This window comes from Brachyhypopomus gauderio, unplaced genomic scaffold (genome assembly GCF_052324685.1).
Source record: "Brachyhypopomus gauderio isolate BG-103 unplaced genomic scaffold, BGAUD_0.2 sc44, whole genome shotgun sequence".
Lineage (NCBI taxonomy): Eukaryota > Metazoa > Chordata > Actinopteri > Gymnotiformes > Hypopomidae > Brachyhypopomus > Brachyhypopomus gauderio.
This window is the reverse complement of record NW_027506870.1, coordinates 2664278-2688171: the sequence shown is the minus strand read 5'-3', so window position 1 is coordinate 2688171 and position 23894 is coordinate 2664278. Positions and strand designations below refer to the sequence as shown.

Genomic DNA, 23894 nt, shown 5'->3' with positions numbered 1-23894 from the left:
CAATTTATTTGAATGGGGTCCCATTGAAATAGATTGGAATTGGGATTGGTAAGTACAAATCGTCCAATTCCAATTTATTTGAATGGCATCCCAATTCCAATTTATTTAAGTGATGGAAATAAATTGGAATTGGGATCCCATTGAAATAGATTGGAATTGGGATCGGTAAGTACAAATTGTCCAATTCCAATTTATTTGAATGGCATCCCAATTCCAATTTATTTAAGTGATGGAAATAAATTGGAATTGGGATCCCATTCAAATAGATTGGAATTGGGATCGGTAAGTACAAATTGTCCAATTCCAATTTATTTGAATGGGGTCCCATTGAAATAGATTGGAATTGGGATTGGTAAGTACAAATTGTCCAATTCCAATTTATTTGAATGGGGTTTCATTGAAATAGATTGGAATTGGGATTGGTAAGTACAAATCGTCCAATTCCAATTTATTTGAATGGCATCCCAATTCCAATTTATTTAAGTGATGGAAATAAATTGGAATTGGGATCCCATTGAAATAGATTGGAATTGGGATCGGTAAGTACAAATTGTCCAATTCCAATTTATTTGAATGGGGTTTCATTGAAATAGATTGGAATTGGGATTGGTAAGTACAAATTGTCCAATTCCAATTTATTTGAATGGCATCCCAATTCCAATTTATTTAACTGATGGAAATAAATTGGAATTGGGATCCCATTGAAATAGATTGGAATTGGGATCGGTAGGTACAAATTGTCCAATTCCAATTTATTTGAATGGGGTTTCATTGAAATAGATTGGAATTGGGATTGGTAAGTACAAATTGTCCAATTCCAATTTATTTGAATGGCATCCCAATTCCAATTTATTTAACTGATGGAAATAAATTGGAATTGGGATGCAGTAAAATGAGGTTATAAGTTATTTTACAAAACACTTATTTTAAGCTTAGAAAACCATTTATCCATACTCCCCATGTCTGTCTGATGCAAACTGAGTGGTCAGAGTTTTGAAATTCCACTGTCCAATACCCCACTATTTTGATGACTTGAATAAATTGGAAGTGGGATCTCTATATCTCAGCTTCAGAATGACATAGCTTGAAAATTTCAATGCTCAGCACTAAGTTTAGGTGTGCCTGACTCACTGTGTGAGTTTGGAGAAGATTGCAGAAAGTCAAAATTTTGGCTCAAAAAAACTCTAAGGGGTACCCCTGTGAGTTTTTTTGAGCCAAAATTTTGACTTTCTGCAAACTTCACCAAACTCAAACAGTGAGTTAGGAGGACTCAAACTTAGAGAGGAGTGGTGAAAGAATTGTGCTATCATGTTCCAAAGCTGAGATCTGGAGATCCCACTTCCAATTTATTCAAGTCATCAAAATAGTGGGGTTTTGGACACCACAGTCTGACAACTCTGAACACCCAACTTGCATAAACCAGACATGGGGAGCATGGATAAATGATTTTTGAAGTGTTTTAGTGATAAGAAAAAAAACTTAGAAATCAATGTATTTGAATGGCATCCCAATTCCAATTTATTTGACTGATGGAAATAAATTGGAATTGGGATCCCATTCAAATAGATTGGAATTGGGATCGGTAAGTACAAATCGTCCAATTCCAATCTATTTGAATGGGGTCCCATTGAAATAGATTGGAATTGGGATTGGTAAGTACAAATCGTCCAATTCCAATTTATTTGAATGGGGTCCCATTGAAATAGATTGGAATTGGGATCGGTAAGTACAAATTGTCCAATTCCAATTTATTTGAATGGGGTCTCATTGAAATAGATTGGAATTGGGATCGGTAAGTACAAATCGTCCAATTCCAATTTATTTGAATGGGGTCCCATTGAAATAGATTGGAATTTGGATCGGTAAGTACAAATTGTCCAATTCCAATTTATTTGAATGGCATCCCAATTCCAATTTATTTAAGTGATGGAAATAAATTGGAATTGGGATCCCATTGAAATAGATTGGAATTGGGATCGGTAAGTACAAATTGTCCAATTCCAATTTATTTGAATGGGGTCCCATTGAAATAGATTGGAATTGGGATCGGTAAGTACAAATTGTCCAATTCCAATTTATTTGAATGGGGTCCCATTGAAATAGATTGGAATTGGGATCGGTAAGTACAAATTGTCCAATTCCAATTTATTTGAATGGGGTCCCATTGAAATAGATTGGAATTGGGATCGGTAAGTACAAATCGTCCAATTCCAATTTATTTGAATGGCATCCCAATTCCAATTTATTTGACTGATGGAAATAAATTGGAATTGGGATCCCATTCAAATAGATTGGAATTGGGATTGGTAAGTACAAATCGTCCAATTCCAATTTATTTGAATGGCATCCCAATTCCAATTTATTTGACTGATGGAAATAAATTGGAATTGGGATGCGATAGAGTTTGGGTTAGTGGTGTAAAAATTCCGCTTGGCTTTCGGACTCGTGCTTACAGTATGTTGCTCCAGTGCCCCCCCAGACCTCCCCTATGAAATTTCATGACCCTACGACCTCGGGAAAGTCACTTCCTGTTCCACTTCCTGGTTCATTTTTCGACTTCCCGACCACCTACGGACACGAGCTTTTAGTATGTTGTTTGTGGTCCCAAATAGAACTCCTCTGCAAAGTTTTGAGCCGATCGGCCCATGGGAACACCTACTTCCGGTCACGCCCACTTTTAGGGGCGGGGCTTAAATATGTTGTTTTAGGGGTCCCACACTACCCCCCTATCAAGTCTCGAGCCGATCGGCCCATGGGAACACCTACTTCCGGCCACGCCCACTTTTAGGGGGCGGGGCTTCAATATGTTGTTTAGGGGGTCCCACACTACCCCCCTATCAAGTTTCGGACCCCTACGACATTCCTGAACTTGTACAAGCCCACCTGGGGTGGGTAGTGGCCAACATCCCAATTGCAATCTATTTGAATAGGCATCCCATAATAGCTGAAATAGATTGGAAGTGGGATAGGTAATCACAAAACATCCCAATTGCAATCTATTTGAATAGGCATCCCATAATAGCTGAAATAGATTGGAAGTGGGATAGGTAATCACAAAACATCCCAATAGCAATCTATTTGAATAGGCATCCCATAATAGTGGAAATAGATTGGAAGTGGGATCGGTAATCACAAAACATCCCAATTGCAATCTATTTGAATAGGCATCCCATAATAGCTGAAATAGATTGGAAGTGGGATAGGTAATCACAAAACATCCCAATTGCAATCTATTTGAATAGGCATCCCATAATAGCTGAAATAGATTGGAAGTGGGATAGGTAATCACAAAACATCCCAATAGCAATCTATTTGAATAGGCATCCCATAATAGTGGAAATAGATTGGAAGTGGGATCGGTAATCACAAAACATCCCAATTGCAATCTATTTGAATAGGCATCCCATAATAGCTGAAATAGATTGGAAGTGGGATAGGTAATCACAAAACATCCCAATTGCAATCTATTTGAATAGGCATCCCATAATAGCTGAAATAGATTGGAAGTGGGATAGGTAATCACAAAACATCCCAATTGCAATCTATTTGAATAGGCATCCCATAATAGCTGAAATAGATTGGAAGTGGGATAGGTAATCACAAAACATCCCAATTGCAATCTATTTGAATAGGCATCCCATAATAATGGAAATAAATTGGAAGTGGGATAGGTAATCACAAAACATCCCAATTGCAATCTATTTGAATAGGCATCCCATAATAGCTGAAATAGATTGGAAGTGGGATAGGTAATCACAAAACATCCCAATTGCAATCTATTTGAATAGGCATCCCATAATAGCTGAAATAGATTGGAAGTGGGATAGGTAATCACAAAACATTCCAATTGCAATCTATTTGAATAGGCATCCCATAATAGCTGAAATAGATTGGAAGTGGGATAGGTAATCACAAAACATCCCAATTGCAATCTATTTGAATAGGCATCCCATAATAGCTGAAATAGATTGGAAGTGGGATAGGTAATCACAAAACATCCCAATTGCAATCTATTTGAATAGGCATCCCATAATAGCTGAAATAGATTGGAAGTGGGATAGGTAATCACAAAACATCCCAATTGCAATCTATTTGAATAGGCATCCCATAATAATGGAAATAAATTGGAAGTGGGATAGGTAATCACAAAACATCCCAATTGCAATCTATTTGAATAGGCATCCCATAATAGCTGAAATAGATTGGAAGTGGGATAGGTAATCACAAAACATCCCAATTGCAATCTATTTGAATAGGCATCCCATAATAGCTGAAATAGATTGGAAGTGGGATAGGTAATCACAAAACATCCCAATTGCAATCTATTTGAATAGGCATCCCATAATAGCTGAAATAGATTGGAAGTGGGATAGGTAATCACAAAACATCCCAATTGCAATCTATTTGAATAGGCATCCCATAATAGCTGAAATAGATTGGAAGTGGGATAGGTAATCACAAAACATCCCAATTGCAATCTATTTGAATAGGCATCCCATAATAGCTGAAATAGATTGGAAGTGGGATAGGTAATCACAAAACATCCCAATTGCAATCTATTTGAATAGGCATCCCATAATAGCTGAAATAGATTGGAAGTGGGATAGGTAATCACAAAACATCCCATTTGCAATCTATTTGATTAGGCATCCCATAATAATCGGAAAAATAAATTGGAAGTGGGACGTTTTTTACTTACCTATCCCACTTCCAATTTATTTGGATGTGCTCCACACTGTGGCCGAACTGCGTATCGCTCGAAAAACGCCCGTTTTTCAATAATTTATTGCCGGCCTCATGGGGGCGCTAGAGGCGGGGGGACAACTCCCCTCGTCTTTGGGGGTCCCCCCCTCGAGGCCTGACCCATCCACCGAGCCGGCAAAAATCTGGGGGCTTCGGCGCGCAGCCCCCCTTTGGGGCCGTCAATTGGCCACTTAATAGATTGGGATTGGGACGTTGCTGCGCTAACTAGAGGAAGTAAAACATTGCCCGATCCAAGCCTAATAAAAAGGATCTCGGGGGGTAAAATACAGAACACAACAATAAAAACAATGGAAAAATAACCGCTTTAATTATTAAAATCTTTCCCTCTAGTGTCAGGTTTCGCAATCCCCACAGGCCCAACCTCTGTCTTACTTTACCTAAGGTCTCCCCCCAATTTCCATTTCCTCGTCCTGTCTTGTCAAATTTTAAGCCTAGAATTTTAATGTCAGTGTCTTTTAAGTTTACCTCCAAGCCCCTCTGTTCTCCCCTCCATGGTCCGAATACCTGCGCCTCCGATTTCTGTCTGTTCAGCCTCGCCCCTGAGGCGTGGCCAAACCACTCAGTTAGGTCCAGAGTCCTTTGTGCTGATAAAACGTCTGTACATAATACCGTTACGTCATCCATATATAGACTACAAGTCGCTATCTGTCCCCCGGGTAGCTTCAGTCCACTAATCCATGTATCCCTTCTCAAGATTTGTGCAAGTGGCTCTATGCTTGTCACGAACAAGAGCGGGGATAACGGACAACCCTGCCGGACCCCAGAGCGAACATTTATCGCTTTGGAAAGATGCCCATTTACTAGAATTTTGCTGGTGATATCTTTGTACAGCAATCCCGCCCACTTTAAGAACCTCCCTGGGAACCCCATCTTTTGCAGTACTTGAAACAAGTACTGGTGTGAGACCCGATCAAATGCTTTTTCAAAGTCTAAATTTAACAGCAATAACCGAATGTTTCTGTCTCTCACATAACAGATGGAATCCCGGATCAGTATTAGGTTGTCCGTGATCCTCCGACCTGGCACTGCACAAACTTGATCCGGGTGGATTATGTCATTTAAAACTGTCGACATCCTATTTGCTAAAAGTTTGCTAAAAATTTTGCAGTCAACGTTAAGTAGCGTAATAGGTCTCCAGTTTTTCAAGTCAGTCCTGTCCCCATTTTTATGTAGAAGAGTCACTGTCCCTGCCCTAAAACTATCTGGTAATCTTGCTTTATTTTCAAATTCCTTAAAAACTTGTAAAATGTCCAACACTAAAATGTCCCAAAAAACCTCATAAAACTCTACCGGCAGCCCATCCTCCCCTGGTGACTTACCCTTTTTAAAGTATTTAAAACTTTGAGTCACCTCATCTGCTGTGAAATCTTTAACTAAAACATCAGAATCTTTTATTTGTTTATCTAAAAACCCCAAGACCTCCTCTACCGTTTGTGCCTGTATATCCTTGTGCCCATACAATTCTTCATAAAAATCCCCTACCATGTTTAAAATGCCCCCGTCTGTCACCTCTTCCCTAGTTCCCTCCTTTAGTACAGACATCCCTCCCCCTTTACACATTATTTTCTTAAAAAAATATCTCGTGCATTTCTCTCCTTCTTCCAGCTCCCGTTCTCGGCTCCTGGCCATTATCCCCCTACTTACCACATTGGCCAGGGCTTCCATTTCGGCTTTGACCTCTTTTATTTCTTCTTTAAAATCAAAACCCCGATTATCCAAATAAAAATATCTCTGCAGCCTCTTTTGTAACCCCTTCATCTTACTCCCTTGCCGTTTTTTCTTTAAGATTCCTTCCTTCTTAAAAAACGTCTTGGTCCTACTTTTCACCATTTCCCACCAAGGTGCCCGTGAATCGTAAAAGTCCTGGAGGGTCTGCCAGAGGCTGTACTGCTCCCTGTATCTTGCCACAATATCCTCATCCTCCAATAGGGAGCAGTTCAACCTCCAGAGCCCTCCCCCTGCCGTCACACCAGTGGGGAGAGACAGTGTGCAGGATAGCATAAAGTGGTCTGAAAAGAACAAAGGGGTTAATGTAGCATCCCTGGGCGGGCACTCTCTAGTAAAAAGAAAATCAATACGAGAGGCTCGGGTGCCATCACCACTAAACCAGGTGAACCCCTCCTCTTTCGGATGCACTTTTCTGAAACAGTCTCCTAAATTAAAATCAGTCAATAAGCCATGTAAAACTTTAGAAGACTTGTCCACTTTAAAATTTTCCCCTGCATTCCTCCTATCTTTCTGAGATAAAACACAATTAAAATCCCCACCCACTATTAAAGGGGTTTTTCCCAATAAATGAGGCTGCAGATCTTCCCACAATTCACATCTCTCGGTTTTATCATTAAAACCATACACATTTAATACCTTTAGGTCACGCCCTAAAACAGTCAAATGAGTCAGTAAGGCCCGCCCATCCCTCACCACGGTGCAGTCCTTCACCTGAATGTTAGGGCTTTTTATTAAAACCGCCACTCCATCCGATCTGTTGTAGTGTGATCCACTCCAGAGAGAGGGACCTGCAGTCCATCTCTGCTCCCACTCTCTATATGAGTTCATGAAGGGGATTGCACACTCCTGTAATAAAAACACATCTGAAGATGTGTTTTCTAAAAAGGACAATATGTTCTGTGCTCTCACAGATGTCTTCACACTTCTCACATTTAAAGTAGAGATTGTGATAGACATGGAGCAATAAAGGAGAAGTAAACCACAAGGGGGGGTTTAAAACAGGGGGTCATTTGTAAAATTTGCATTGTCTCTTACAGGTCTTAACACAATAAAATCCATTAAAACTAGTCTATATCAATTCCTAAAACCATTTCCATTTTCCTCCTGCCAGGGTGAAAGAAGTCTAAGACTGGGATGTCTTCTGTCCCTGATTGATCAGGAGTCGACGCTCTTCCTCTTGGCGGTAAGTGTAAAAACGATACCTCGTTCGGTGAACCCCCCGGCCAGCAGGGGTCAGACCTTTCTGAAGGAGGGGTATCCTTGTCTGCTGTAGCCCGCTGTTTCTTTTCATCCATCATCAAGGGGGACTCTGCCGGTCTTTTCCCCACTTGTGCGCTTGGGAGTGAGGTATCTAACTGTTTTTTTTCCCATTGTTCCACCAAGGGGGATTCTGCAGGCCTCTTGGATGCTTGTGCTCCTGGGAGAGAGTCTTCAGAGCTGCTCTCTAACCCTGGTATACTCACCTCTGACATTGTCTCAATAGAGGACTGCCCTTCTTCGCTCCCTGTAACCCCTCCCACCCCCTTTGTTCCTTGTTCCTCCCCTCCTGTTTCAGCCTCTTCCGGTTGCTCCACCCGTGAGCCCCTCCCTTCTTCCCCCTTGCCTGCCCCGCCCCCCTGATGTGTCTCGTTTCCCGCCAAAACCTCTGGCTCCGCCCCTTCTTCTCCATCTCCCTTCTCTTGTTCTTCACCATGCTTCTTTTCGGCCATTTTTGTTACCCCTTCCCATGCTGCCTTGAGTTTGTTTGCGAAAGAATATGGACAATCTCTAAAGAGATGGTTTTTTCCCCCGCAAAGGTTACACAATCTACCATTTGGACATTCCTGAAAAGTGTGTCCAATTTCTCTACACTTACTGCACACAATTTGGGTACAAGCTTCGGCATAATGGTCCATTCCCCCACATTTACGGCACACTTTAGGCATGCCTTGATAATGTATGTACCCCCTATTTTCCCCCAACACGATTACCTGTGGCAGATGTTTCAAACCTAGGTACCCAGTCTCGTCCTCCCATTGTTTAATGGGTATTCTCCATGAACAGTTCCAAATATTATCTTCGTCCATGACTTTCACAGGTGGACCTACAACTTGACAAAACCGTCTTAGCCATGCACATATATCTTCTGAACATACTGTCTCGTTGAACATCTTCACAATCACAGTTTTTCTGGCATGATCTGTTAATTTTTCAACCTTAAACATTTCAAACTTTCCTTGTACTTCCTTAAACCTTTCCCAAAAAGTATTCAAATACCCTGCATTTCTAAAACTGACATCAAACCCTTTGTTTTGGGGCAAAGTTATGAGGCAGTTTAAAGCTTCTGGGTGAAATTGTAAGGTTGTCTGGATTAGATTTCTAGAGAAATCTAACCTAGACATGTGAAACAGCTTTCCATTTACATCTTCTTCAAACAGGAACCTTACACTGTGGTGCCTCCTCATGCCTGCTCGTGGAGCAGACATGGTGGGAGGCACCACACCCCTTAAACCTTTCTAAAAGAGACTAAAATACCAGTAAAACAGTTAACCAGGGAATACTAAAACCAATTTAAACCACAATAAAACTCCTAATATAACAATTAAAAAATAATAATAATAATAATACCAACACTTACCTTACTAACCACAATCCTTTTCTTTGTTCCTCACCACATGCAAAATATATCTCCAGAGTCAAGCGGCTGAAGCCACAAGGCTACAGTCAAGAAGGCTCCGGAGTCGATCCCAGTCCCGACCTTCTGATCTTAGCCAAAAGGCCGAGAAGCGATAACCTGAAATGGGCGCTGGCCTGGGCGCCGGCCTCGCCGGCACAGGCCTCCCCTCCGCGGAGACAGCGCCCTTCCTTCCTTCCAGCCGTACGTACGCTCACCCTTCCCTTCGTGCCACGCCCACCCCTACGTTTATACACATTCTCATTGTACAGATTGTTGCGGCCCTGCCCGGAGGCAGAGCGCTCCAAAAAATCAATTTGACTCTTTGACGTTCCCCTCCACGGAAATCTTTAGTAAAAGGCGAAAGATTTGTGCGTGAATGAAGAGAAACCCGAGCTATAGCCATGTAGGCTCAGGCGTCCCGCTACGCCAACCTAAAGCCTAGCTTGTTTGTTCGCGGTAACAAGGGAGGAGCCTGCGGGGCTGTGGCTTGTTGGCAACATCAGGCAGGCAGGCAGGCAGGGCTGGCAGGCTATAATGGAGAGAGAGAGAGAGAGAGGAGGGGAAAAAACAGTAACAATCTCAAAAAAAAAAAAAAAAAAAAAAAAAAAAGAACAAAAACGGAGGGAAAACTGCAAACCGCCGAAAGGGGAGTGGCCTCCGCTCGCACTGCATTTGTGACCAGCTGACAAGGCAGTGAGAGAGACAGAGACCACTCACTCCCCTTCATTCTTACTTATTCTGGTTTTTTTTAAAGGAGTGAGCGCTTTTGGCTGCTTTGTTTTATTTATTCACACAGACAGACAGACAGACAGAGACAGACAGACAAATCAACCAACAAATGTAAAAATAAAGTTTTATAATATATATATATATATATATATATATATATATATATATATATATATATATATATATACATACACACACACACACACACACACACACACACACATATTACAAATTCATTAAAATAAACAGGCTGATCATACCATACAACCAGCAACAAACTCTTTCTTTTCCACACGTTTAGGAAGGTGCACCGTTCCTGGAGGTACTGCAATACCAGGTCGATGCGTGGGGCGAACGGGGCAAGCCCCTGTTTCGCCTCCCTGTTCTAAAAATCCATTTAATATGAAGTCCTCATATAGAGGACGTATCAGATATTAAACTGATAAGAACAGATTTTTTTTTTTTTTTTGACAATGTTTATTGATCCATTTCACCAATAAATACAAAGTCACTTATATTTTTGAAAAGACAGCATACATATTGGATAAAAGCATGGATAAAAAACATTGCAAACATACATTTTAAAACCATTCATACAAACTTCATCATTTTTAAAAGGCCACATTTATACATTTATTGCAATAGTACATTAAAAGGTTTTTAATATAGAAGCATCTTAAAATGCTTAAAAGTCCAGAACAGTTTAATATTATAAAAACCTTTTAACCTCATAATTAGTACATTTTGCATTGTCCTTTTCAGATGTATTGCAAACCCTGCTCCCCCCCGTCCAAGACCACAAGGAGAGAGGAAGGCAGAGATGAACCCGGCCGGGAGGCCGAGGTGCGTGCATCCGCAGCTCCTCCCGCCCTCCGTCGAGGTCCCTTCCTGTGCGTCTCCAGAGGAAGTCCTCCCCTGAGCCCGCTGTCTCCTTTCAGGCATCCCTGTCCCCTCAGGAAACGTCGGCGGGAGCCCCGGTCGGTGGTGGCAGGGACCCCCCTGCGTGTGACCTCGGCCCCCTCCTCCAAATGGCGACGCCCGGCGCCACCTGCAGCGTTGTTGTTACCATCTTTTTCATAGCGTGGAGGGGCACCGTGACGCGCTTCCCCACCAGCAGGTTGCGGGAGGTCCACAGTGCGGCCGTCACGCTTGTAAGGGTGAGCCAGAGTGCCTTGAATTCTTTTGATGGTAACTTTTCTACACCCTGGCCCACCCCGTTCACCGCTAACCGGTAACTTTGCGGGTGGACCTCCCCTGCTGGCAGGCTTGGGCATTCCAGGGGGCCGATCGCGGCCCACAGGTCCCTGGCCACGCTGCACTCCCAAAGGACGTGCCGCACGGTCTCAGGCTGGCCGCAGCCTGGCCGTGGGCACACTGCCGTTGCCCCCATGCCCCGGGAGTGCATCACCGCCCGGACCGGGAGGACTTCATGGGCCACCATCCAGGTAAGGTCCTTCTGTTTGTTCCGGAGGGCCGGGTGGGCCGCGTTCGCCCACACTCTCCGAGCCTCCGCCGTCGTCATCCCCACCACTCTGCTCACCTCCTCACGATCCTGAACAAGGGAGACCAGGGTTTTAGCATTTGTCATTTCTTGAACAGTGCATTTTTCCAACTCATACTTTTTTAAAAATTTCTTAATAAAAAGGTATTCGTGTGGCAGTTTAAAAGATACTGGCGTTCTTAAATCTGGTTTTAAAATGCCTATGGTTTGCAGATAGGACCCCATCCAGAACCGAGCCATAATGGCTGTCTTGGTCCTGGATGGGGATGTTGCGTACTCTATATGTGCTGCTGTAAATTTGCTGCCTAAAAACAGGTGGGGGTCTGGGAGCCCCTTCCCTCCATTTTCCGGTCTCTTCTTTACTGTCTCTCTTCTCAGGCGCTCCCACTTGGACCCCCACAGGAAGTAGAAGATCGCCCGATCCAAACCTAAAAGAAAGCTCCTTGGAGGACTAAAAACAGAGCACAGCAATAAAAGCAAAGGTAAAATCACCGCTTTTATCACTAAAATTTTCCCTTCTAAAGTCAATTGTCGTAGTCCCCACAGTCCAAGTCTCTGTCTAACTTTCCCTAAGGTTGTTGTCCAATTTCCGCTCCCTCCTCCTGCCCGGTCAAATTTCACCCCTAAAATCCTGATGTTTGTTTCTTTAAAATTTACCCCTAAAACAGTTGGTACGTTCGTCCATGGTCCAAAGAGCTGTGCCTCAGTCTTGTTTCGGTTCAGTTTGGCTCCAGAGGCCCTCCCAAACCATTCTGTTACCTCTAGGGTCCTCTGGGCCGACACCATGTCTGTGCATAAAACTGTCACGTCGTCCATGTATAATGAACATTTCACCGTCAGTCCCCCTGGCAGAGTCAGTCCATTGATCCATTGGTCCCTTCTCAAGATTTGCGCCAGTGGTTCCATGCATGTGACGAACAAGAGCGGGGATAAGGGACAACCCTGCCGTACTCCTGAGCGAATAGTGATCGCCTTGGAGAGGTGCCCATTTACCAAAATTCTGCTATTGATGTCGTTGTACAACAGGCCCACCCATGCTATAAACCTCCCGGGGAACCCCATCTTTTGCAGTACCTGAAACAGGTACTGGTGTGAGACCCGATCAAAAGCTTTTTCGAAATCTAAATTTAATGCTAATAACCGAATGTTTCTGTCTCTCACATAACAGATGGAGTCACGGATCAGGATCAAGTTGTCCGTGATCCTCCGCCCCGGCACTGCGCAAGCTTGATCTGGGTGAATCACGTCTTCTAAAACCAATGACATTCGTCTTGCTAAAATTCTGCTAAAAAGCTTACAATCGACGTTTAAAAGTGTGATAGGTCTCCAATTGCTGATCTCTGATTTTTCCCCTTTTTTGTGCAGCAGAGTCACTATCCCTGACCTGAAACTGTCAGGTAAAACGTCACAAGTCTGGAAGTCTGTAAAAATACATAAAAGGTCCCCTACTAAAATGTCCCAAAAGGTTTTGTAAAACTCCACGGGGAGCCCATCCTCTCCCGGGGACTTCCCTGTTTTAAAACCTTTTAAAACATTTTGTAGTTCCTCTGTCGTAAAATCTGTAGTTAAAAGTTCATCATCTTTAATTTTATTTTCCAATAAATTGGTCACTTCTTCCATTGTTGTTTTGTGTGTTTTCTTTTCACCATATAAATCTTCATAAAACCTTTCTACCACCCCCATGATCCCATGATTTGTATTCATTATTTTGTCTCCATCTTGTAATTTAGTAACCCCTCCTCCCCGCGCCACTGTTTTCTTGAAAAAATATCTTGTGCATTTTTCCCCCTTCTTCTAGTTCCTGTTCTTTACAAGTCATTATATGTCTTTTGCTTACCTCCTCCATTAAAAGTCTAATTTCTTCTCTTACCTGTTTTATTTCCTCATTAAAATCAAACCCTTGGTTCACCAGATTGAAATACCTCTGTAACCTTCTTTGCAGCCCCATCATGCGCCTTTTCTGTTTTTTCTTTTTAAAAGTTCCCACCCTTTTAAAAAACGTCTTGGTCCTTCCCTTTACCATCTCCCACCACTGTGCACGTGAATCGTACAGGTCTTGGAGGGACTGCCAAAGTCTGTACTGCTCCCTGTATTCGTCTCTCACCCCTTCATCCTGCAGCAGGGAGCAGTTCAGCTTCCACAGCCCTCCCCCTATCGTCACATCTGTGGGGAAAGAAAGGGTGCAAGACAGTAAGGCGTGGTCTGAGAAAAACATGGGGATCAATCTAGCATCTGATGGTGGGCAGTCACGTGTGAAGATGTAGTCAATTCTAGAGGCCCGGGAACCATCACCACTCGACCAGGTGAAGCCCTCCTCCCGTGGATGCATGGTCCTGTAACAGTCCACTAAATTAAAATCAGTTATCAAATTTGCCAATCTTCCCGATGTTTTGTCTAGTTTAAAACTCTCTCCCACATTTCTCCTATCTTTTTTACTTAAAACACAATTAAAATCCCCACCCACTACTATCGGATCCCTCCCCAGCATGTGGGGCTGCAAATCCTCCAGCAAACCATATCTTTCCTCTTTCTCATTAAAACCATACACATTTAAGACTTTAAAATCCCTCCCTAAAAAATGCAACTTAGCTAAAATGGCCCGCCCATCACTCACCACAGTGCAGTCCTTCACCACAAGTCTAGGGTTATTTATTAGGATAGCAACACCATCTGACTTGTTGTAGTGCGACCCACTCCAGAGAGAGGGACCCGCAGCCCAGCGCTGCTCCCAGTCTCTGTATGATCTCAGGAAGGGGATTGCACATTCTTGTAATAAAATGATATCGGCTGTCACTGTTCCTAAAAAAGTCAGAATGCTCTGTGCTCTCAAAGGTGCTCTCACACTCCTCACATTAATGGTGGCGATCGTGAGAGACATGAGCACGTTTAAAAGGAGGTAAAACCACAACATTCTTGGTTGACCTAAAAGCAACTGGAACTAGAAACCTTTCAACACAATAAAATCCATTAAAACTAGTCTAAATCCATTCCTAAAACCATTTCCATTTTCCTCCTGCCAGGGTGAAAGAAGTCTAAAACTGGGATATCTTCTGTCCCTGATCGATCAGGAGTCGACGCTCTTCCTCTTGGTGGTAAGTGTAAAAACGATACCTCGTTCGGTGAACCACCCGGCCAGCAGGGGTCAGACCTCTCTGAAGGAGGGGTATCCTTATCTGCTGTAGCCCGCTGTTTCTTTTCATCCATCATTAAGGGGGACTCTGCCGGTCTCTTCCCCACTTGTGCGCTTGGGAGTGAGGTATCTAACTGTTTTTTCCCCCATTGTTCCACCAAGGGGGATTCTGCAGGCCTCTTGGATGCTTGTGCTCCTGGGAGAGAGTCTTCAGAGCTGCTCTCTAACCCTGGTATACTCACCTCTGACATTGTCTCAATAGAGGACCGCCCTTCTTCACTCCCTGTAGCCCCTCCCACCCCCTTTGCTCCTTGTTCCTCCCCTCCTGTTTCAGCCTCTTCCGGTTGCTCCACCCGTGAGCCCCTCCCTTCTTCCCCCTTGCCTGCCCCGCCCCCCTGATGTGTCTCGTTTCCCGCCAAAACCTCTGGCTCCGCCCCTTCTTCTCCGTCTCCCTTCTCTTGTTCTTCACCATGCTTCTTTTCGGCCATTTTTGTTACCCCTTCCCATGCTGCCTTGAGTTTGTTTGCGAAAGAATATGGACAATCTCTAAAGAGATGGTTTTTTCCCCCGCAAAGGTTACACAACCTACCATTCGGACATTCCTGAAAAGTGTGTCCAATTTCTCTACACTTACTGCACACAATTTGGGTACAAGCTTCGGCATAATGGTCCATTCCCCCACATTTACGGCACACTTTTGGCATGCCTTGATAATGTATGTACCCCCTATTTTCCCCCAACACAATTACCTGTGGCAGATGTTTCAACCCTAGGTACCCAGTCTCGTCCTCCCATTGTTTAATGGGTATTCTCCATGAACAGTTCCAAATATTATCTTCGTCCACGACTTTCACAGGTGGACCTACAACTTGACAAAACCGTCTTAGCCATGCACATATATCTTCTGAACATACTGTCTCATTGAACATCTTCACAATCACAGTTTTTCTGGCATGATCTGTTAATTTTTCAACCTTAAACATATCAAACTTTCCTTGTACTTCCTTAAACCTTTCCCAAAAAGTATTCAAATACACTGCATTCCTAAAACTGACATCAAACCCTTTGTTTTGGGGCAAAGTTATGAGGCAGTTTAAAGCTTCTGGGTGAAATTGTAAGGTTGTCTGGATTAGATTTCTAGAGAAATCTAACCTAGACATGTGAAACAGCTTTCCATTTACATCTTCTTCAAACAGGAACCTCACACTGTGGTGCCTCCTCATGCCTGCTCGTGGAGCAGACATGGTGGGAGGCACCACACCCCTTAAACCTTTCTAAAGGAGACTAAAATACCAGTAAAACAGTTAACCAGGGAATACTAAAACCAATTTAAACCACAATAAAACTCCTAATATAACAATCAAAAAATAATAATAATAATAATACCAACACTTACCTTACTAACCACAATCCTTTTCTTTGTTCCTCACCACATGCAAAATATATCTCCAGAGTCAAACGGCTGAAGCCACAAGGCTACAGTCAAGAAGGCTCCGGAGTCGATCCCAGTCCCGACCTTCTGATCTTAGCCAAAAGGCCGAGAAGCGATAACCTGAAATGGGCGCTGGCCTGGGCGCCGGCCTCGCCGGCACAGGCCTCCCCTCCGCGGAGACAGCGCCCTTCCTTCCTTCCAGCCGTACGTACGCTCACCCTTCCCTTCGTGCCACGCCCACCCCTACGTTTATACACATTCTCATTGTACAGATTGTTGCGGCCCTGCCCGGAGGCAGAGCGCTCCAAAAAATCAATTTGACTCTTTGACGTTCCCCTCCACGGAAATCTTTAGTAAAAGGCGAAAGATTTGTGCGTGAATGAAGAGAAACCCGAGCTATAGCCATGTAGGCTCAGGCGTCCCGCTACGCCAACCTAAAGCCTAGCTCGTTTGTTCGCGGTAACAAGGGAGGAGCCTGCGGGGCTGTGGCTTGTTGGCAACATCAGGCAGGCAGGCAGGCAGGGCTGGCAGGCTATAATGGAGAGAGAGAGAGAGAGAGGAGGGGAAAAAACAGTAACAATCTCAAAAAAAAAAAAAAAAAAAAAAAAAAAAAGAACAAAAACGGAGGGAAAACTGCAAACCGCCGAAAGGGGAGTGGCCTCCGCTCGCACTGCATTTGTGACCAGCTGACAAGGCAGTGAGAGAGACAGAGACCACTCACTCCCCTTCATTCTTACTTATTCTGGTTTTTTTTAAAGGAGTGAGCGCTTTTGGCTGCTTTGTTTTATTTATTCACACAGACAGACAGACAGACAGAGACAGACAAATCAACCAACAAATGTAAAAATAAAGTTTTATAATATATATATATATATATATATATATATATATATATATATATATATATATATATATACATACACACACACACACACACACACACACACACACACACATATTACAAATTCATTAAAATAAACAGGCTGATCATACCATACAACCAGCAACAAACTCTTTCTTTTCCACACGTTTAGGAAGGTGCACCGTTCCTGGAGGTACTGCAATACCAGGTCGATGCGTGGGGCGAACGGGGCAAGCCCCTGTTTCGCCTCCCTGTTCTAAAAATCCATTTAATATGAAGTCCTCATATAGAGGACGTATCAGATATTAAACTGATAAGAACAGATTTTTTTGATTTGACATGTTTTTATTGAAACTGTGTACACAATAAATACAGCTCTTAAAATGCATAGGTCACCTCACATCCCATAAAACTGTGAAAAGGTAAAACAGGCCAATAAAACATCAGTCAAAACATTATTTCTCTTAAAAACCACAGATACATTTCCCTAAAAAGTTATAATCCTTTTAAAAAAATTTTAAAAGGGTTTTTTTAATGCATCATGTGTCCAAATTTAACATTTGTTATCTAAACACCTACAACAAGGAACTGTTGCCCTCGCCCAGGGGGTGGGGCAGAAACAGGGCCGAGACAGGGCCGAAGAGGGCGGGTGGGAGGCCCCACCCCAACCGGCCCGCCGGCTGGACCCCTCCTGTGCGTCTCCAGCGGAGATCCCTCCCATTGCCCACTGTCCTCTCTCAGGCAAACCATCCCCTCAGGGAACGTCGGTGGGAGCCCGGGCTGGTGGTGGCAGGGACCCCCCTGCGTGTGGCCTCGGCCCCCTCCTCCGAATATCAGCGTCCGGTGCCACCTGCAGCGATGTTACAGTTGCCAGCTTCATGAGGGCGTGGAGGGGCACCGTAACGTGCTTCCCCACCAGCAGGTTGCGGGAGGTCCACAAGGCGGCCGTCACACTGTTAAGGGTGGACCAGAGCGTCACAAAGTCTTTTGCTGGCAACTGATTTAGGCCCTGGCCCACCCCGAGCACCGCTTGTCGGTACTCTAGTGGGTGGACCTCCCCTGCTGGTAGGCTCGGGCATTTCAGGGGGCCGATCGCGGCCCACAGGTCCCTTGCCACGCTGCACTCCCAGAGCAAGTGCCTCACGGTCTCTGGCTGGCCGCAGCCAGGCCGAGGGCACACCGCCGTTACTCCCATGCCCCGGGAGTGCATCACCGCCCGGACCGGAAGGATCTCATGGGCCACCATCCAGGAGAGGTCTTTGTGCCGGTTCTGCAGGGCCGGATGAGCCACGTTCCTCCACACCCTGCGCGCCTCCTCCCTTGTCAGCCCCGTCACGCCGCTCACCTCCTCCTGGTCCTGGACAAGAGAAACCATGTTCTTCGCATTAGTCCAATTTTCCAAACCACATTTTTCTAATTCATACTTAACTAAAAACTTCCTGATAAAATCATATTCTTGTGGCATTTTAAAAGAAATAGGTGTTCTACTGTCCTGTTTAAGCGCACCCAACTTCCTTAAGTAAGACCCCATCCAAAACCTTACCATGGCTGTTGTTCTGGAACCAGATGGGGCCATTGCATATTTAAAGTGCAATGCCGTGTATTTGCTGCCTAAAAATAAATGGGGGTCCGGGAGCCCCTTCCCTCCATTCTCGGGCCTCTTTTTAACCACATCTCTCCGCAGCCTCTCCCACTTGGACCCCCACAGGAAGTAAAACATTGCCCGATCCAAGCCTAATAAAAAGGATCTCGGGGGGTAAAATACAGAACACAACAATAAAAACAATGGAAAAATAACCGCTTTAATTATTAAAATCTTTCCCTCTAGTGTCAGGTTTCGCAATCCCCACAGGCCCAACCTCTGTCTTACTTTACCTAAGGTCTCCCCCCAATTTCCATTTCCTCGTCCTGTCTTGTCAAATTTTAAGCCTAGAATTTTAATGTCAGTGTCTTTTAAGTTTACCTCCAAGCCCCTCTGTTCTCCCCTCCATGGTCCGAATACCTGCGCCTCCGATTTCTGTCTGTTCAGCCTCGCCCCTGAGGCGTGGCCAAACCACTCAGTTAGGTCCAGAGTCCTTTGTGCTGATAAAACGTCTGTACATAATACCGTTACGTCATCCATATATAGACTACAAGTCGCTATCTGTCCCCCGGGTAGCTTCAGTCCACTAATCCATGTATCCCTTCTCAAGATTTGTGCAAGTGGCTCTATGCTTGTCACGAACAAGAGCGGGGATAACGGACAACCCTGCCGGACCCCAGAGCGAACATTTATCGCTTTGGAAAGATGCCCATTTACTAGAATTTTGCTGGTGATATCTTTGTACAGCAATCCCGCCCACTTTAAGAACCTCCCTGGGAACCCCATCTTTTGCAGTACTTGAAACAAGTACTGGTGTGAGACCCGATCAAATGCTTTTTCAAAGTCTAAATTTAACAGCAATAACCGAATGTTTCTGTCTCTCACATAACAGATGGAATCCCGGATCAGTATTAGGTTGTCCGTGATCCTCCGACCTGGCACTGCACAAACTTGATCCGGGTGGATTATGTCATTTAAAACTGTCGACATCCTATTTGCTAAAAGTTTGCTAAAAATTTTGCAGTCAACGTTAAGTAGCGTAATAGGTCTCCAGTTTTTCAAGTCAGTCCTGTCCCCATTTTTATGTAGAAGAGTCACTGTCCCTGCCCTAAAACTATCTGGTAATCTTGCTTTATTTTCAAATTCCTTAAAAACTTGTAAAATGTCCAACACTAAAATGTCCCAAAAAACCTCATAAAACTCTACCGGCAGCCCATCCTCCCCTGGTGACTTACCCTTTTTAAAGTATTTAAAACTTTGAGTCACCTCATCTGCTGTGAAATCTTTAACTAAAACATCAGAATCTTTTATTTGTTTATCTAAAAACCCCAAGACCTCCTCTACCGTTTGTGCCTGTATATCCTTGTGCCCATACAATTCTTCATAAAAATCCCCTACCATGTTTAAAATGCCCCCGTCTGTCACCTCTTCCCTAGTTCCCTCCTTTAGTACAGACATCCCTCCCCCTTTACACATTATTTTCTTAAAAAAATATCTCGTGCATTTCTCTCCTTCTTCCAGCTCCCGTTCTCGGCTCCTGGCCATTATCCCCCTACTTACCACATTGGCCAGGGCTTCCATTTCGGCTTTGACCTCTTTTATTTCTTCTTTAAAATCAAAACCCCGATTATCCAAATAAAAATATCTCTGCAGCCTCTTTTGTAACCCCTTCATCTTACTCCCTTGCCGTTTTTTCTTTAAGATTCCTTCCTTCTTAAAAAACGTCTTGGTCCTACTTTTCACCATTTCCCACCAAGGTGCCCGTGAATCGTAAAAGTCCTGGAGGGTCTGCCAGAGGCTGTACTGCTCCCTGTATCTTGCCACAATATCCTCATCCTCCAATAGGGAGCAGTTCAACCTCCAGAGCCCTCCCCCTGCCGTCACACCAGTGGGGAGAGACAGTGTGCAGGATAGCATAAAGTGGTCTGAAAAGAACAAAGGGGTTAATGTAGCATCCCTGGGCGGGCACTCTCTAGTAAAAAGAAAATCAATACGAGAGGCTCGGGTGCCATCACCACTAAACCAGGTGAACCCCTCCTCTTTCGGATGCACTTTTCTGAAACAGTCTCCTAAATTAAAATCAGTCAATAAGCCATGTAAAACTTTAGAAGACTTGTCCACTTTAAAATTTTCCCCTGCATTCCTCCTATCTTTCTGAGATAAAACACAATTAAAATCCCCACCCACTATTAAAGGGGTTTTTCCCAATAAATGAGGCTGCAGATCTTCCCACAATTCACATCTCTCGGTTTTATCATTAAAACCATACACATTTAATACCTTTAGGTCACGCCCTAAAACAGTCAAATGAGTCAGTAAGGCCCGCCCATCCCTCACCACGGTGCAGTCCTTCACCTGAATGTTAGGGCTTTTTATTAAAACCGCCACTCCATCCGATCTGTTGTAGTGTGATCCACTCCAGAGAGAGGGACCTGCAGTCCATCTCTGCTCCCACTCTCTATATGAGTTCATGAAGGGGATTGCACACTCCTGTAATAAAAACACATCTGAAGATGTGTTTTCTAAAAAGGACAATATGTTCTGTGCTCTCACAGATGTCTTCACACTTCTCACATTTAAAGTAGAGATTGTGATAGACATGGAGCAATAAAGGAGAAGTAAACCACAAGGGGGGGTTTAAAACAGGGGGTCATTTGTAAAATTTGCATTGTCTCTTACAGGTCTTAACACAATAAAATCCATTAAAACTAGTCTATATCAATTCCTAAAACCATTTCCATTTTCCTCCTGCCAGGGTGAAAGAAGTCTAAGACTGGGATGTCTTCTGTCCCTGATTGATCAGGAGTCGACGCTCTTCCTCTTGGCGGTAAGTGTAAAAACGATACCTCGTTCGGTGAACCCCCCGGCCAGCAGGGGTCAGACCTTTCTGAAGGAGGGGTATCCTTGTCTGCTGTAGCCCGCTGTTTCTTTTCATCCATCATCAAGGGGGACTCTGCCGGTCTTTTCCCCACTTGTGCGCTTGGGAGTGAGGTATCTAACTGTTTTTTTTCCCATTGTTCCACCAAGGGGGATTCTGCAGGCCTCTTGGATGCTTGTGCTCCTGGGAGAGAGTCTTCAGAGCTGCTCTCTAACCCTGGTATACTCACCTCTGACATTGTCTCAATAGAGGACTGCCCTTCTTCGCTCCCTGTAACCCCTCCCACCCCCTTTGTTCCTTGTTCCTCCCCTCCTGTTTCAGCCTCTTCCGGTTGCTCCACCCGTGAGCCCCTCCCTTCTTCCCCCTTGCCTGCCCCGCCCCCCTGATGTGTCTCGTTTCCCGCCAAAACCTCTGGCTCCGCCCCTTCTTCTCCATCTCCCTTCTCTTGTTCTTCACCATGCTTCTTTTCGGCCATTTTTGTTACCCCTTCCCATGCTGCCTTGAGTTTGTTTGCGAAAGAATATGGACAATCTCTAAAGAGATGGTTTTTTCCCCCGCAAAGGTTACACAATCTACCATTTGGACATTCCTGAAAAGTGTGTCCAATTTCTCTACACTTACTGCACACAATTTGGGTACAAGCTTCGGCATAATGGTCCATTCCCCCACATTTACGGCACACTTTAGGCATGCCTTGATAATGTATGTACCCCCTATTTTCCCCCAACACGATTACCTGTGGCAGATGTTTCAAACCTAGGTACCCAGTCTCGTCCTCCCATTGTTTAATGGGTATTCTCCATGAACAGTTCCAAATATTATCTTCGTCCATGACTTTCACAGGTGGACCTACAACTTGACAAAACCGTCTTAGCCATGCACATATATCTTCTGAACATACTGTCTCGTTGAACATCTTCACAATCACAGTTTTTCTGGCATGATCTGTTAATTTTTCAACCTTAAACATTTCAAACTTTCCTTGTACTTCCTTAAACCTTTCCCAAAAAGTATTCAAATACCCTGCATTTCTAAAACTGACATCAAACCCTTTGTTTTGGGGCAAAGTTATGAGGCAGTTTAAAGCTTCTGGGTGAAATTGTAAGGTTGTCTGGATTAGATTTCTAGAGAAATCTAACCTAGACATGTGAAACAGCTTTCCATTTACATCTTCTTCAAACAGGAACCTTACACTGTGGTGCCTCCTCATGCCTGCTCGTGGAGCAGACATGGTGGGAGGCACCACACCCCTTAAACCTTTCTAAAAGAGACTAAAATACCAGTAAAACAGTTAACCAGGGAATACTAAAACCAATTTAAACCACAATAAAACTCCTAATATAACAATTAAAAAATAATAATAATAATAATACCAACACTTACCTTACTAACCACAATCCTTTTCTTTGTTCCTCACCACATGCAAAATATATCTCCAGAGTCAAGCGGCTGAAGCCACAAGGCTACAGTCAAGAAGGCTCCGGAGTCGATCCCAGTCCCGACCTTCTGATCTTAGCCAAAAGGCCGAGAAGCGATAACCTGAAATGGGCGCTGGCCTGGGCGCCGGCCTCGCCGGCACAGGCCTCCCCTCCGCGGAGACAGCGCCCTTCCTTCCTTCCAGCCGTACGTACGCTCACCCTTCCCTTCGTGCCACGCCCACCCCTACGTTTATACACATTCTCATTGTACAGATTGTTGCGGCCCTGCCCGGAGGCAGAGCGCTCCAAAAAATCAATTTGACTCTTTGACGTTCCCCTCCACGGAAATCTTTAGTAAAAGGCGAAAGATTTGTGCGTGAATGAAGAGAAACCCGAGCTATAGCCATGTAGGCTCAGGCGTCCCGCTACGCCAACCTAAAGCCTAGCTTGTTTGTTCGCGGTAACAAGGGAGGAGCCTGCGGGGCTGTGGCTTGTTGGCAACATCAGGCAGGCAGGCAGGCAGGGCTGGCAGGCTATAATGGAGAGAGAGAGAGAGAGAGGAGGGGAAAAAACAGTAACAATCTCAAAAAAAAAAAAAAAAAAAAAAAAAAAAGAACAAAAACGGAGGGAAAACTGCAAACCGCCGAAAGGGGAGTGGCCTCCGCTCGCACTGCATTTGTGACCAGCTGACAAGGCAGTGAGAGAGACAGAGACCACTCACTCCCCTTCATTCTTACTTATTCTGGTTTTTTTTAAAGGAGTGAGCGCTTTTGGCTGCTTTGTTTTATTTATTCACACAGACAGACAGACAGACAGAGACAGACAGACAAATCAACCAACAAATGTAAAAATAAAGTTTTATAATATATATATATATATATATATATATATATATATATATATATATATATATATATATATACATACACACACACACACACACACACACACACACACATATTACAAATTCATTAAAATAAACAGGCTGATCATACCATACAACCAGCAACAAACTCTTTCTTTTCCACACGTTTAGGAAGGTGCACCGTTCCTGGAGGTACTGCAATACCAGGTCGATGCGTGGGGCGAACGGGGCAAGCCCCTGTTTCGCCTCCCTGTTCTAAAAATCCATTTAATATGAAGTCCTCATATAGAGGACGTATCAGATATTAAACTGATAAGAACAGATTTTTTTTTTTTTTTTGACAATGTTT

The 23894-nt window shown here is 44.0% G+C and overlaps 4 non-coding genes and 2 pseudogenes across 4 annotated transcripts; all 6 read right to left on the bottom strand.

The window, feature by feature from the left end:
• Positions 1-9425: 9425 nt before the first annotated feature.
• LOC143486156 (U5 spliceosomal RNA) lies at positions 9426-9544 on the bottom strand. The gene has a single exon (XR_013123154.1). It is a non-coding gene; the product is annotated as a U5 spliceosomal RNA (small nuclear RNA).
• Positions 9545-10177: 633 nt separating this feature from the next.
• LOC143486604 (U2 spliceosomal RNA) lies at positions 10178-10356 on the bottom strand (annotated as a pseudogene).
• A 5864-nt stretch (positions 10357-16220) lies between these two features.
• LOC143486155 (U5 spliceosomal RNA) lies at positions 16221-16339 on the bottom strand. The gene has a single exon (XR_013123153.1). It is a non-coding gene; the product is annotated as a U5 spliceosomal RNA (small nuclear RNA).
• Positions 16340-16973: 634 nt separating this feature from the next.
• On the bottom strand, positions 16974-17162 carry LOC143486577 (U2 spliceosomal RNA). The gene has a single exon (XR_013123541.1). It is a non-coding gene; the product is annotated as a U2 spliceosomal RNA (small nuclear RNA).
• A 5799-nt stretch (positions 17163-22961) lies between these two features.
• On the bottom strand, positions 22962-23080 carry LOC143486153 (U5 spliceosomal RNA). Its single transcript, XR_013123151.1, has one exon. It is a non-coding gene; the product is annotated as a U5 spliceosomal RNA (small nuclear RNA).
• A 635-nt stretch (positions 23081-23715) lies between these two features.
• LOC143486603 (U2 spliceosomal RNA) lies at positions 23716-23894 on the bottom strand (annotated as a pseudogene).